The sequence below is a fragment of the Pogonomyrmex barbatus genome, unplaced genomic scaffold, assembly GCF_055798465.1.
Source record: "Pogonomyrmex barbatus isolate J1 unplaced genomic scaffold, ASM5579846v1 scaffold9, whole genome shotgun sequence".
NCBI classification, from domain to species: domain Eukaryota; kingdom Metazoa; phylum Arthropoda; class Insecta; order Hymenoptera; family Formicidae; genus Pogonomyrmex; species Pogonomyrmex barbatus.
In genome coordinates, this window is record NW_028297193.1 from 6,974,464 (window position 1) to 6,991,048 (window position 16,585).

At 29.6% G+C, this 16,585-nt stretch overlaps 2 protein-coding genes across 12 annotated transcripts in view; both read right to left on the reverse strand.

The window, feature by feature from the left end:
- LOC105431075 (uncharacterized) overlaps nucleotides 1–8,360 on the reverse strand; it is a 54,786-nt gene extending 46,426 nt beyond the window's left edge. The window contains exon 1 of one of the 2 annotated variants that reach the window (XM_011645017.3): nucleotides 8,220–8,360. The gene's annotated coding sequence lies outside the window, so the exon portion shown is untranslated. The remainder of the gene's footprint in view (nucleotides 1–8,219) is intronic. The other variant, XM_089084908.1, reaches the window with a different exon arrangement.
- Nucleotides 1–16,585, reverse strand: part of LOC105431076 (octopamine receptor beta-2R) — a 68,192-nt gene that overhangs the window by 33,308 nt on the left and 18,299 nt on the right. For 5 of the 10 annotated variants that reach the window (XM_089084910.1, XM_011645019.3, XM_011645018.3 and 2 more), the window contains exon 1: nucleotides 8,220–8,361. The exons of 2 other annotated variants lie outside the window; for them this stretch is intronic. The gene's annotated coding sequence lies outside the window, so the exon portion shown is untranslated. Of the gene's footprint in view, nucleotides 1–8,219; nucleotides 8,362–9,375; nucleotides 9,462–16,585 lie in introns of those variants that run through there. 3 more of the 10 variants (XM_089084915.1, XM_089084914.1, XM_089084911.1) reach the window with 3 other exon arrangements.

Below are 16,585 nucleotides of genomic sequence, written 5' to 3' on the forward strand. Positions count from 1 at the left end.
GATGCTATTACGTCTCGATTGGCTATTACGTGTCAAGAACAAACTTTACAACATACAGCAAATACCGTAGAGTCATTCAAATAAAATTTAATATCTATTTAGACGTACTTTTTCATGTTTTAATTGCATAAAAAATCTATCTCGAGAGAGATTTATGCAATTGAATAATAAAAATTGTGCTATGTATATTTATTTAATAACAATCAAAATTTATTATCTCTAAAATCATTATTTTATTGATTTGCGATGTTATGAAATAATATCGAAATAAATATAATATAAAAAATAGAAATAAAGGAATTAGAATAACTAACTATTTGGTTGCCAATATAGCAAATATTTCAAAAATCTTCACATTTTATTTAGATAAGTATTTTAATATTAATATTTATACAAGTAACATTTTAAATAAACGTGAGAAAAATTATCATTTTAAACTATTATCTTAGATATGTATCTCAGTATGTTACTAGTAAATAAAAACAGATATATCATCTTTAAAGCAGAAATAATTTGTTGAAGTATTTTTATATTCAGATTTGCAGTTGTTGATGAAATTTCATTATTCCGATTAAATTATATGTCATTATAAAAGCATCGTGAGAATCTGTAATAATCGTATTTTAATAGAATTTTTGCAGTTGTTACATCAATTATCACATTTTAAAATAATTTTAAAAAATCTTCACACAATATAATCATCCACAGTATCATCATCCTTTAAGATACTGCTTACCATTATATAAATCGATTCCGTAAACTATTTATGGAATCAATATATAAAATGTGTGTACACATATATATATATATATATATATATATATATATATAAAGTTAAAATTATAATTTATTTCAAACCTATAAGTTTATTATATACACATATATATATATATATATATATATCTTTATACATATATATATATATATATATATATATATATATATCTTTAATATATTTATTAATTAAAATTTATTCTACATTACAAACATTTTATTACAAATATATTAATTCAAATGAATAACATGCGTCAGAAACAGATGAATTACAAATCGAGAAATAATATTTTCTTTGCTTATATTTTTGTATATATTGAAACTAAATTCATGAAGTTCAGAAATGTCACATCGCTTATATCATTATTCTTCAGATGCAATCCAACTCGGAGCCTAAAAATTTTCGGCACAATAACAGACTGCAACTTTCCATTAGATAATCATTAATATGCCCATTTAATATATCGATAGTCTAACTATATCACGAGCATCCAGTAAGGAAAATGCATACGAGTGCGTTAATATGATAAGGGATTTAGAATGTACATACGATCCGATTTGCAATAGATGTGCGAGCATTTATTATCATTTTCATGGCAAGGTTAAATACATTGTTTCTCTCGACATTATGTACCTCGTTTAAGTGTATGTTACGCTTCGTAGTGTATAATCCCGCTGGGTTAGATCGGTATGCAACGATATACGATATACAAGACGCAAAGTCGAGTTGAAGCTAGCTTATGTGATCACTTGAGACACAGAAACGGCCTTAAGCAGCTCACAGATTATCATATTTTGTCTCGTTATGTGAAAATAATCGTGTTTTGTTGCTCGTTATCGCAGCATAATTTCCTATCATCGAGCATAAATTCCTGATTTTATAATATTCTCTCATTCAGGAATTTGCAAAAACAAAGAATAATCTGTGAAAGAATTCACTTAAAAAATTATACAGCTATGTAATTATCCATCGATTAATAAATTTAAAGTCAAGCTTAATTATTATATGCCTAGTGAATGATGACGCAATCAGCAAAACAATTATTATAATCCAAAGCTTTTTCAAATTTGTTTTTCAAATTTGTTTTTCAAATTTGTTATTCTCTGAATGTTTCTTATTATTATAAATCTTTCCGATTTTTCTTTAATTTAATGCAAAAAAATAAGAAAAGATTTTTCATGGAATTACAAAAAGGGATTCAGTCAGTTATCAAAAATAGGCGACGAATTTTAATTAAAAGAACATTTTTCTTTAATATAATATAATCATAAAATAAGTGTCACTTGTTGTGACACGTAGTCGCAATGAAATATATCCGTACAGAGAAAAAACTTCTCTTAAAAAATATGAGAGTAATATATCGTGTAATATATCGTGTAAATTATGACATACTTTTTCAAACATCTTTGCAATCATTATACGATATTTCTAAAGAAAGAAGTTTTAACAGTCAGCATCAAAATATATATTATAAATAATCATTTATAACTTATGGAAACAATAGCTGTTTCTCTCTCTCTCTCTCTCTCTCTCTCTCTCTCTCTCTCTCTCTCTCTCTTTCTCTCTCTCTCTCTCTCTCTCTCTCTCTCTCTCTCTCCCCCCCCTCCAAAAATAAAGAAAAAATTTAATAAATAATTTTAGAGAGTAATTTTAGTGCTATTTAGAATAATGTTGTTATGTCCTATAAAATTTATAGCAAAGTGTTATTCTTACACTTGCTTTCTTATATTTGTTTTTCAGACAAATATTGCATTTCTTTTCAATGAAAAAACTTTCAATGAAGTTGCATCAATGCATTGCTATTGTCTGTTCTGATTTAAATAATACAGCAATTTTATTTTTAATTTTGCGTATTTAAATAGCTATGCCAATATTTGTTAAATAGTATAACTGTTTCGTCATGTTATTTGAAAACAGTCTCTACAAGTTTCCAACCCAGAACCCCTAGCTTTGCCATAGTTCGCTATCCGCTAATCCCCAGCTGATCCACGATACGAAGGCGACCGTAATAACGCCATCAAAAGTCTCGTGGAATCGGATGGAATTGAATTTCATGCCGTAGAAAACGACGAGCCACAAGAGAGCCACTCTTTCCCCAGAGTCTAACCTGGAAAATTAACGAGAAAGAGAGGGAGAGAGAAGAAGGATACATTACTAAAAAAAGAAAGAAGGAAAAGTCAAATAAATTTTCCATCTGTCACGAATTATGATTCTTACTAGAAGAAACGTGCGTCTCCAGAATACTTGAAGAACATCTTTGGAGAACAATGATTTGGAAAAAATGATTTTTATATAATTATTATAATTATTATAATTATATATAATATAATATAATATAATATAATATATTATAATTATATATATATTATATATTATATATATTATATATTATATATAATTATATAATTATACAATTATTATAATTATTATATATTCTCATTTTCTAAGTGATTATTTTCTTATTATAGTATCTATTATATTGCGTATTTTTATATTTTAGATATATAATATATCTTTAGATATATTTATTTTATATATTCATATGACATCTCTTCTTATATTGCAATACTAAGCGAAAGAATGTTGTGTGTTTTTTTCGAAAACTTCGTCGTAATGTTATTTCTGTCTGTTATTTTTTTAATATATAGAATAGTTTATATACATAGAATAGTAATAATATATAGAATAGTTTATATACTCAAAAAAAATTTTTATCACCTCATTTTTAAACTTTATCTTTATAAAAATTACATTTCTCTTATTATCATCATCATTTATAACATAATAAAGATTCTACTGTAATATAATATATTAATGCTCTCGAATGATTCTTTTTCATAAAGTAACAATTTTTGAATATCTGAGATATGGAAAATGAATGAATTTTTTCATTTGAAGTAAGTAAGTCGTGACGTAATGAAAATACAATTACACCACATCAAGCAGAAAGCCAATAATGAACGACTTTTGCTACATAGGTTTTATGAACAATGGATCATTGCTCTTTGTTATCGTGTGGTGTACAGTCGATAAGATTGATCGCTATTACGTCTATCGATCCTTGTGCTAACAAAAATGAGAGAGGTTGTAATTTAAACGAGTGATTCGATTATAAAATTTAATGTATCATCGCTTGTGTGTAATTTCTTAAAGTTTTTCTTAAAGTTTTCTTAAAATTTTAAAACATTATTTTAAATTTTACAATATATTTTAATTCTATATATTTATTTAAATTATTATATAATCAAGCACACAAAAATATGATAACAATAGATAAGAAAAGTATTTGATACAAGTTTTAATTAACTATTTCTATTATTATAAAAAATATAAATTTTTATAAATACAAATACAAATACCACATTTGTATTAATACATATGCTACATATTGAGCGATAAAATGCTAAAATCGAATCTATACACATCTCATATATTACTATATCTTGCTGTGACTAATAGCTGTGTTTAGCTCTAAAGCATTCCTCTCAAGCGCAATATGCAGCTTTGTACCGCATTACACTCATCGGTAATTAAATTCCCCGTAAGCTTCGACATACATAGTAGGAATTCACGAATGTGTATGCGTACATGCGTGTGTTGTATGTACATATATGTAATTCTTTGTTCTTTTTGACAAAAGTCAAGTAAAAGATGAACTTAAAGATGCGTAGTCGTCCAAGCATAAGTCTAGAATGACCAGATATATTCTTTCAAAGAATATAACTCTTTTTGAATAAAAAAAAAAGTATAAATATACTTCGCCTTTTTTTATTTTATTTTATTCTTTTTTGTTTTTTAAAAATGTACTCTGTGTACTCTTTTTTTGTTTTTGAACAAATTTGAGTGTAATGGGATTATGTGTTGAAAGAATCATACTAGGTTTGTTCCTTTTCGCTACATAAGAATAATACCAACTGCATTAATTTGATATTAAAACTTAATAACATTAAATACATACGTAAGCATTATTTTATTTTGTGTTTTAGTAAATATTTTAATTACAGAATACAAGATATCATTTATTTAGTTTTATGAGATTATCCGTATGTTTATAATATTAATAAAAAAATTAATAATAAAAAAACTACAATTTTGTGCAAAATTTTAGAGTTTTCGACTCTATCCTCCTACTTAACTAATCTTTGAATTCTTCTTCTAGCCCTACATGAATTCAAACCAACGTTTACCGAGTTTAGGAATCGAATTAATAACATTGCGAATATAAACAAGCCCAATTGTACATTGATAAATATATTCTATCTCACTCACTCATTGGATAATTTACTCGTTCGTCCTTGCTAATATAATTTTTTACTTTAATATATTTTCTTTACTTTAATATATTTTTACTTTAATATATTTAGAATTTAGTTTTATGAACTTCTTCTTTTCTCACTTATTAAGTATTGCTTTGTCATTATCCATAGTATTTTTGTTTCCTATAAATATATACATTTATAATATAACAATAATATAATTATTTAAATATTATACGTAAATCTTCGTTGCATTCGTTATGATATAAGAGCTTAATTTGATAAGAATTGAATCTGAATGAATTAATATTTTTTCTGATTTTTTCTAATATCTTAATATCTTACTACTCTTTTTAAAAAAAATGTAACAAATTATTGAAATAACTGTACTGTATTTTTCAATGAACTCAAAAAAGTATTAAAGAATATGATAATTATTATTAGTTTTTGCATCTTCAGTTATTAAAGCAATTATTATAAAACCAACAATGTAATAATAACGTAAATGTTGTAAATTTTGTACAATTCTTCTTAATAAATTTTTAATAATATCTTGCATGTTGATAGATATTTGCATGCTACAATTATTTATCTCTCCTTAATATCGAAGAAAGAATGATCAATTTGTTAAAATTTATAATCATTATTATTATCAAATTGCAGTAGAAAAAGGATTTTTTTCAGTTAGACATAGTTAATCATTTGTCTTAAATTAATTGATAGATGTTCGCGATGTGCACATTTTTTATTTCCATTTTGCAGCATTAATTAATTAGCTATTTACTAATGAGTACATAATTTATTTGAAATTGCTTTAGAGTATCATAATTTCGTTATCTATCATTTTATAAGCCTACTTATTCAATAATAATTACAACTTTGAGACATACAATTGATAGCTACTTACAGAAAGTCACTGTCAATGTTACAACTATTATTTTTATTCATGTTTCATGGATGCGTTTTGTAGTAATTAGAAAAGTATAGGATTGTTTTATAAATATTTAATAATGTCATGTTATCTAATGTTAATATTTAATATTAAATAATATTAAATAATAAATAATAATATTAAATATTAAATAGTATTAAACATAACATCTAAAACATACTCTTAACATATACATATAATAATAATAATTATACAAATAGGAATTTGCACGTAAAACGTAATTTCATATCAAGATATTTCATATAATTTGTTATGCACATATTTTTAGGGCACTTATCTTTCCGAATAAACTATCTAACTATTTCATCAATCAAATTTATTAAAACTACTAAATAATAATTGATATTTAACCAAATTTGGAAGCGCAAAATACTATTATTTTTACCAAAAATTTCTCGGACTATATAACTTGGACACAGAATATATCATTGTAACTAATATGTGACAGGTGCCGGCTGTTTCGAAACTACTACTTTGTAAATATATATGTAAATATATATACTTGATCCATATTTTAATAAAAGAGCAAGAGAGAGGAGGGACGGGAGAAAAGTAGAGTTGCCATATTAAAATTTTCAAAATTAGAACTTACAAGCCAAAAGCCCGGGACATTTCGGTTGCAATCGCGGACGTATACAAAAATGCGCTTAAATTAATAAAATTGATTAGAACAGTAAATGAATCACTATTTCACATCTAATTGTTCGTTAGCATTTAGAGCAAAGAGAAATTTGAACTGGAAAATAAATAAATACAGACTATTTTGATTAAAAATACGTTTTATTATAGGTTTAATTTAAGTTTTATTAGGTATTAAAATTAAAAAATTTTAATTTTTTTATGCGATACCTATTATTTGATAATGCAGAGTAATGCGAGAGGAATCAAAATATTTAAAAGCTTTCCTGAAACCCCGGACGCTTTCAAAAAATTCCCCTGGACGTCCCCGGACATCCTAAAAAAGAGGACAGTGTCCGGGGAAAAGAGGACGGATGGCAACCCTAGGAAGGAGCAGTATTAGGCTTTTCTTTAATACAACGACGTGCACGCACAGGCACATATCGATACATCTTATCAAAGCATTTAATATAATAAAAGTTGCATTTTTTTACATAGACGTTATACAACACTATCACGTTTGTTTCTTCATGTCGCACTTCAATAAACGTACAACTTCGACCGTTTTACACAAGAGACAATCTTCGTTAAACGTAGACACAAAATTTCTAATATACATCGACAATATAGTTGGTACATCAAGCATCTCAAACAAAATAGCGCAGGCGCACGCGGACAAATAGCCGCAAATACTTATTTCTCATGTCACGCAAAGCAATACCGTGCGACACGATAGGATCTCATTTGCTAAATATAATTTTCTCGCTTCATATATGTATGTGTATATGCGACCTCGCTAAGCTAGTAAACAAAATCTGTTTGTCGACATAACAGTCCAACATACAAACGTACACAAAAATTTGCTAATAGTTTTGCAACACATTTCCATTTGAATATCTCTAGATCTCAAATTTACAACGAGGTATTAAATTATTATATATATTTTATCGTTTTAAACAGATTTTTCGTCGAACAAAATTTAAATTAATTGATGCGGCATTGAGAATTCATTTTTTTACTAATTTTTATTTAATTTATAAAGACTTAACGATTTTAAACATAGTATAATAAGAAATACATATGAAACATCTTATGACAATTTTTTTTTATTCAAATATTTTGCAATTCAACATTCTATGCAAATATTCAATACAAAAAAATAACATATTTAAAGTTAACGCTACTAACATAAAATATATAATTTTTTAATTTATGACATCTAGTCAATTTCTATTAATAAGAAAAACTTGTTTACATATACTTTCTTCAAGAACAATGTCGAGATTGCCAAGTTGTTTGATCCGTGACCACTTAATTCTTGTCGAAGCTTCTCTATCATGATAATTTTTGCAAAGATGTTTCGTTCGATGTTTTATTTCAAACATTATCATACAGCTTATGTAAAAAAAAAAGAAAAGAAACAAATCATCTTGCATCAGAATTAGAATGAAATGAATTTAAATCTAGAAATCAAATATGTGGAATGATATTTTCGATATTTTCCATTTCTTCATTCGGAATAACGAAGAATAATGAAGAGAAACGCGCATATCAGATCTCGTTGGTATAACCACGAGATAGCGTTGTCATATAAACTGAAAACTCATAGAAAACTCACACGTAAGTTCTTCGTAAGAGTTTCCACTTGCGATCTCTTGCAATTCCCAACAAAATTGGTTCTGTCAAGCACCAGGCATCTTCACATAGACATAGCACATTCTCACGGTTAAGACTCCTTCGTACTTGTCGGCACTCGCGCGCACGTGCACCATAGACTTCGTTATCACGACTACTACCGAATCCATTATACCTACTCCATTATCGCGACGCGTTGTTGCTCACCGAGTCACATATCGACAGCACGCACTTTCTTTTACGCGAGTGAGTCGTCCAGCCCTGAACCGCGCAACCCTCGAGGAGCATCTCTGGATGCGTTGATCTTTTGAGGCGGCCTCACGATCTTCGCACCCCTTTTCTCACCTTTTTGCGAGACAAATATTCGGTGAGTGTTTCTCGGATGAGGAACACTCAAACACACTCGTACAACTCGTCTCACTCGTCTTGAATCAGACGTAAACGGAAGTCGACGTGACTGAAAACGCTTGTTTCCACGTTCGCGTCAAGCTAAGCGACACGACAATCGCCGATTGTACATTCTAACATCCTCTTTTCACGGTCGCGATCCCTCTTCGAACGAGACCGAGACACATTTGTTCACTCAAATTACATTGGATTCGTACGCATGAGAGCGATTTATTATCCGAGCTCGCATCCGGCCGTGATTCCGGACGAGCTCGCAATGTTTGCAATGTGAGAAAATTGGAAAGATCCGCTGCGCTGTCGCATGCGAATCCGAGTTTCCAAAACGAATCGGCGCAAGCTCCAAACCTGGAGCTTCGAACCTCCAAGTCGATTTTGCGATTATCTCTCTCTCCCGCCTTCTCCGCTCTTTCTCTTTTTCTCTCTCCCCTTTTCCATGGAGATATGTCAAACAAACCCCGGTTTGCAAGTTCCGCTTTTCCTCGGTCAGTATGAGTTGAACAGGCAGAAAATTTGTCTTTGCTTTTCTAAGACTATATTATCTGTCTTAAAGAACGATAGCTCGATCGGAAAGAGAGAGATGAGAGATTTCTCCACAGAAGAGAAGAGAGGCAGAAAGTGAAGAATGTCAGAATGTACACGTGCGATAGAAGGACGGAGATAATTAAGTGGAGATATGGGAGGAAAAAAAGAGAGAGAAAAAGCAGAGGCAAACGAAGGAGAGAAAGAGGCACCTCGAGGCACACGCGTACTTAGCAAAGCTCGCAGCGTGGCGGGTCGACCGCGACTGAATCGTTGCCGAGTCGACTGGGGTCGAGCTTGAATGAGCGAGCGTACCTCGGTTTCGCGAGTGGGAGAGAGAGGGAGACAAACGCCGGGCAAAAGGGACGAGGACAGAGGGGTAGATGTGTAGCGTCGAGGGAGAGCTTAAGCTACGACCAATGCTACCGGCAAAATTTTCAAAGACTCCTTTGCCTTGCAACCTTTAGAGGGATTCTCGCTTTTTCGGATGGCTTTGAAGCTGCTATAAGATCGCTTCTTTTACCTATCCTATTCCCGAGTTGAGCCGCTATCCAAGCCGTCCGATTGAAATATCAACAAAATAAACAAAATAAATTGTCACATTTATCGAAGCACATACGCGTGAAAATAATACATCAGACAAAACTGACAATTTTTTCGTAAAGATCGAAACATAGAATATGGAAACTGAAATGATTTAAATAAAATGCCCTTTGGGGTGGAACGTTCAACTTTATTGATAATGCCTCAAGGAATGTCATTAATATATACATCGATAGTGATTAAAAGGAAACGTAATTGAGGGCGAGAGGGGGATTGGGGGAAAAAAAATCATATTCCTTCAAGGTACGATATTAACGACGTTTTTAACTATATTATGTTGTGATTTTGTAAAAAAAGAATGAAAATATTTATCATAATTATTCTTTATAAGGAATTCTTTATAAATAATCGCTAAACACTTACATACGGGAGCATGCAAAACAAATTTCTTCTATTATACATTATCTATTTTCAGAGATTAAAGTCAGACTATTAAAATCAAACTGCAAGAGATTACATATTATTGTCAAAAGTCTCTATATTGATTAAACATTTTTTATTGCTACTTTTAATGAATAATTACATATTACATTAATTCTAATATATGATTAATTCTCTTATATTTATCATTTCATATTTTATAATAACAACATCAATTCAGAGATTATATATTATGCTGTAATATCAATGCACACAAACATCAGATTTGATGCTTTCACTTTCAACAAGATATCACGGGCAGGAGCGCATGATAAATTACGTTCATAATTAGCACGTAACCAGTATCTAATCGTGGTTTAACTAAAGCGACTAGATATTCGAGGGCAACGACCAATTCCAATCAATATCTTGCGCATACATGAAGCGATACACATTTATTGAGAATATACGTACGACTCGGCACGCGAAGAAAGCACATAGGGATTGAAAAAAGAAAGCACTTTTTCTAAGAGTTGTGCACTGTCAACCAAGATACCGGAACTTATTGAGTAGAAGTCGAAATTGCGATCTATTTCACTCAACGATCCAACGTGGGAAAGATTTCTTCTGGAACGTGATTGGGACAGCTGTGCACGCGTTAATATTAAATGACACTTAACCGCGGAATCAACTACCGGCAAAAATGCTCCAGTCTCGCGTGTCACCAACAAATAACCGACGATCAGAACTTTGCACTCTCACAAATCAAACTTCTTATTTTTTTATTATCGATCATATCAATGGTAAGTCAGTAAAAATTGCTTTTTCTTTTCTTTCATAAATATGTATGCTGTGATCAATGAATTTAGCCCATTTTATATTTTAGATTTGGACCATTCGCGTATAGAATTGAATCGTATAATCGTACATCAAATTATAAAGCATAAAGAGTAGATTAAAACTGTATATAATAATTGCAACAGCAACTACAAATCAGTGTTAGAATCTCATCGATGTGGTGTGAGAAGCATATTAATTTTGCTGCTTGCAAGATACTTTCAATCAATTGATGATCTTTTATTTTATACAATTAAAAATATTTCAATAATCGCTACAAGATTTATTTCTGCGTTCTTCTCGCGATGACATTAGTAACAAGCAAATACTACGAGCAAATACTTTTCGGTGTAATTTTTTCAAACCTATTTGTTTAATTAAATCTCTGAACGTATATTATGATATAAAAAATCGAAATCAACAATGTCTATAATGATATTTCTGGAGTCCGTTTTGGTCTATTCTGTAACTCTTAATGACAGCATTGTTATCATCGTCGTTATATCGTCGTTGCGCAATTCTTCTACTATATATTATACTTGCGCAACAAACGATATACGATACTATCGTTACAGAGTTACAGAACAAGCCTATTGAAAAGAAAGATATATAAATGATGGATATTACCTGTATTATAGGTTGCTATGCTTATATCATGCTAGTTATTTGATACCTAAGCTATGCAAAATATTTTCTTGAAAACGAATATCTTCTGAGGATGTTAATGACATATTTTTTAATTTTGATAATTCTGATAATGAGTAATCGAATAAATAAGGCGACATCTTTAAAAGACTATAAGTGTTCTCTGTAGGGAGCAAAATATTAAATAGTTTTATTATTATATACAAAATGATATACAATTAATAACTATATGCGATTGGTCTAAAATGGACAAAATTCATTAAAACTTTAAAACGCTTGTTTCTTTGTTTAAGAGTTTTCTAAGTTTAAGAGTAAATTTTTAAAACATCCATTTTTTCATATATACGAATTTCTTGAAACTTAGAAAATTTTTGAGATCGTTATTATGAATACGCAGATTCGACGCGTCCTGAGTGTATTCTTAGGTGTACCAGATAAGTATACTGATACATAAGCAAATTTTTGAAACTTCCCAAATGAAATTTAAAAAAAATTTGTTTTAATTTTAAAATTAATATAAAATTTAAATAAAGTTAAAAAATTTTGTATTTTTTTTTTATTTATATAAAATTAATAATTAGTCACACTGTGTATCACTAGTTTTCATGGAAATTCGAATACATTTTGTATTTGGGCTTGAATCCACAATTTTGAATTTTGTCCTGAATCAATTTGAAATCAATGGTTCCAAAAACATACGAATACTGTCTTTCATGCAAGTTAGTCTATTTTTTGCAATTTCGATCATATTGGATACATTATTTTGAATTTTTATCTTCTTCTTTTTATTCAAAATTAGCAATCAATAAAATCCAAATATCAAATTTGATGTCATATCAAATCTGATATTTACTTTATACTGATATTACTTTTTACAATTTTGATCTACCATCTTGTATTTTTTTTAAATTTATAAATTTGATTTCAAATTCGAAATTAACCCCCAAAATTTTTGGATAGTTTTAATATATCTCGTATAAATAAAATTTTTTGCTATAATATATATTACACAAAAATAAAAAATCGTACTTTAAGTCGCGTAAGTAAGCTTTTGCGAAATTTGGAACTTTTACTTCAGATTCATTTTAAATTTTTTACTTCAAATTCGGATTTAGCGATTCAAAATATTATTAAATATTATTAAACATTATTATGAAATTACAAAGAAAGTAATGTAAGAAATATTTTTCTTTTAATTTTCAAAAGGTGTGATGTATAGTGTATTTCATGTGTTTCAAAAGGTTAAAATATTTCGCGCGCATTTCTGATTTCATTTATTTAGAAACTTTCAACGAGACAATCATATTTATCTCATAATGGAACTGCCTGCAAAACTTTTTTTTAATTAAAAACATGTGATAATACTAATATTCCTATGTAATGTTTAAGATAAGACAAGTAGATCAAGAATTATTAATATTATAGTAAATTTTGTTATTGTACTTTGCAATATAATCAATTTTTGTGTGTGGCTGTTCCATTAATTCCGTTCCATTAATTCCATTTATTGCATAATAAGAATGTTCCTATTTTTATTATAGTGAAAGTAGCAGTTAATTAAAAGCGAATGTTTGTTTAAGTGATAATGTTAGAAAATTTTATTTAGAATGTAAATGGAAATGTAAATAAAGCAAATTTATCTCAATTTAATCTTTCAATTCATTCAAGTTTTGATCATAGCAATAGTTTTCTAATTTAATGTTAGTGTATTTTTAACCAGCCAGACAAAATAGAGACAAAATACAAAAAAATGAGACATGTACAAGTTAAATATTGAAAAAACAATTTTTCACAATAAATTTGTATAATTATAGCAAAGTACAATAATATACTATATCGTATGTATATAATTGACATTCAAAACGTTTCAATTGAAAGAATTCCTTTTTATCCTTTTTATTTCCTTATAACTTGTAAACATAAATTCTCATCATAGAATAAATTTAAAAAGATTATAAGAAGAATAAGATATATAAGTAAGTATGTATATAAATTTTTTATCACATAGTGAGAGAATAAAGTATTACCATTTTCCATAAAAGAAAAAAGTTGATAAAGGTTCATAGGACATAAATCTTTGATATTGTATTGACGACTTGACATACTGCTAAATTGTTTTGGCATAACGTACTGACTGTTTTTCAACTCTTTGAACATTTACGTAACAGTTGCTCCATCGACATTCTATAGTCAGTTGAGTATCGACATTTCGGCCGAGAAATGAGAAACGTCATTGATGTGCAAACAATGAATAGGTAACGTCCACTCACGATCGACTGCACGTCGTACTTCGCCACTGCATGCACATGTATCTCATCAATCGTCTTACATATTTATTTATAATCAATCATTCTGTCAAAATCCAATCTAAGACCCAAAACAGCATAGCTTCGTCATATCATTCCAAAATAATAATACGAAACAGAATAACAAAAGTATATTCAAGTATATATTGCTGCACATAAGTTATCACATTGTAACAATTTTACAGATTTTTATTTTTCTTTTCAAAACATTGTAGCATTTCCAATTTAATAAAGTATCTTAAAACACACACGCGCGTGCGCGTACACTTCAATTTATTATTATATAAATCTTAATTGTCATGCGAATCAGTCATTTTTGATCTATGAGAAATAACAGTTTCACAATTTTGAAAGTAACTACAAAACAATATGATTCATCGAAATGAACGATTTTTCAGGATTATTATTCAATATATTGTTTGTAATAATCATATTATTATTTATTTGTGAGAGAATTAGATAAATAAATCTAGATAGTAGGAAAGATAGATATTAAATAAAACATGCTATAAAAGCTTAGAAAGTTTAGTGAAATGTTTAGTGAAATGTTTAGTGTAGAAAAAGTTGATTTATTTTTATTCTTAGTAAGCCATAAAGTCTTTATGTTATTTCTAGTTTTTTAATTAAAGATTGTGATAAAAGTGCAAAAAATCTTACAAAGCACAAAAATGCAAGGTATATAGTTTGCTTATTTCGTTTTTTGTGTCGTTTTAGTTTGTATACGTGTAGCTATCGAAAATAAATGCATTCTTCCTACTACTATGAAATATCTTATCTAGTCTATGAAATTATAAAGTTGAGCATAAACAAATTGTATCAATGTTATCAAATGATTACATGAACGCATAAAATCAATAAAATATAATGGAGATTTAAATATTAAAATTTAAAATCATAAATCTATGATTCATAATTGTTAATTCTATTATTTGTTTAAAAACAAGCTAAGAGCAATGAGTTATTATACATAAATTATTGACAAATATAAGACAATATAGATTTTTCATTATAAATTTTTTTCTTGTTTACAGTTTACAGTTCCATTGTATTTTATGCTCAAAACAAATTACATACATCTATCACGAAATATATACGATTCGATTATAAAATTGTATACATTATTGTTATGATATATAGAATAAATTGAAAAAATCAATATCTATGAACGAGAGAGAGAGAGAGAGAGAGAGAGAGAGAGAGAGAGAGAGAGAGATACACACATACCATATATATGCGCGCACCCACATGCGTGTATACTTTGTTAGCTGTAACTTTGAAGCACAGATATTACTATGAGAAAAATGAAGGAATATTTTGAATTGTAAAATTAATAGTCTTTTCAAGAAAATCGTGTTATCGACCATTATGCTTCCTGCTGAAGAAATATGAATGAGTTAAGAAGAAAAAACTTAGTATTATTATATTAGATGTACAAAAAAGTTCTGAGCTTTAGACTTCATACAACCGAAATAACAATTTAAATTTTATATATCTTCCCACCCTTTTGCGGGTTTAAAGCGTTGACATTTGGCCTTCTAAAATACGGTTTGGCGTTTGATGCACATAACCTCAAAAATCAGTAGTATTCACGATGGCAATAACAAAAGAGCATATTCGATTTTCCATCCACTTCGCGTTTCATCTGAAGAAAAATGCTGCTGAAGCCACTGCAATGATTTGTGCTGCATATGGAGAGAACGCTGTAAGTCATACTACATGTACAAAATGGTATCAAAAATTTCGCCAAGGAGATTTTAGTCTTGAAGATGAACCGCGTGCTGCTCAATGCCCTCAAAAGATTGAAACGGACAAATTGCAAGCACTGCTGGATATAAACTCTGCGCAAACTGAAAAGGAGCTTGCAGAATAGCTTGGTGTTACGCAGCAAACCATTTCCGTACGTTTACATACGATGGGAAAGGTTTAGAAGGAAGGCAGATGAGTTCCGCATGAATTATCCGAAGACAACAAAAATCGTTGACGTGACACTGCACTCACTTTGCTTTCAAAGTTCCGGAAAAATGATTTTCTGCAGAAAATCATTACAGGCGATGAAAAGTGGATTCTTTATGATAACCCTAAACGTAGAAAATCATGGGTTGACCCTGGTCAACCTTCGACATCGACGCCAAAGCCCAATATCCACGCCAAGAAGGCTCTTCTGAGTATCTGGTGAGATTGGAAAGATGTGTTGTATTACGAATTGTTACAACCGAGTGAAACAATCACGGCAAACCGCTACCAACAACAATTGACCAATTTGAGCGATGCATTAGAAGAAAAGAGGCCATTTACTGGCCAAGGACGAGTAAAGTGATCTTGTTTCTTGACAATGCTCGACCACATGTTGCGAAAGCGACTCAGGACCATATCTTTGCGTTAGACTGGGAACTTCTCCCGCGGCGTATAGCCTAAACATGGCGCCTTCCGTTTACTACCTATTCCGGTCGCTGCAGCATCATTTGACTGATACACATTTCGTGAGATTTGAAGAGATACGAAAATGCATTGATGACTTCATCGCTTCGAAGCCGATGAGCTTCTATCGTCAAGGAATTCGTCAAGCTACCCGATTCGAAGCCGGTGAGCTTCTATCGTCAAGGAATTCGTCAAGCTATCCGATTCGAAGCCGGTGAGCTTCTATCGTCAAGGAATTCGTCAAGCTACCCGA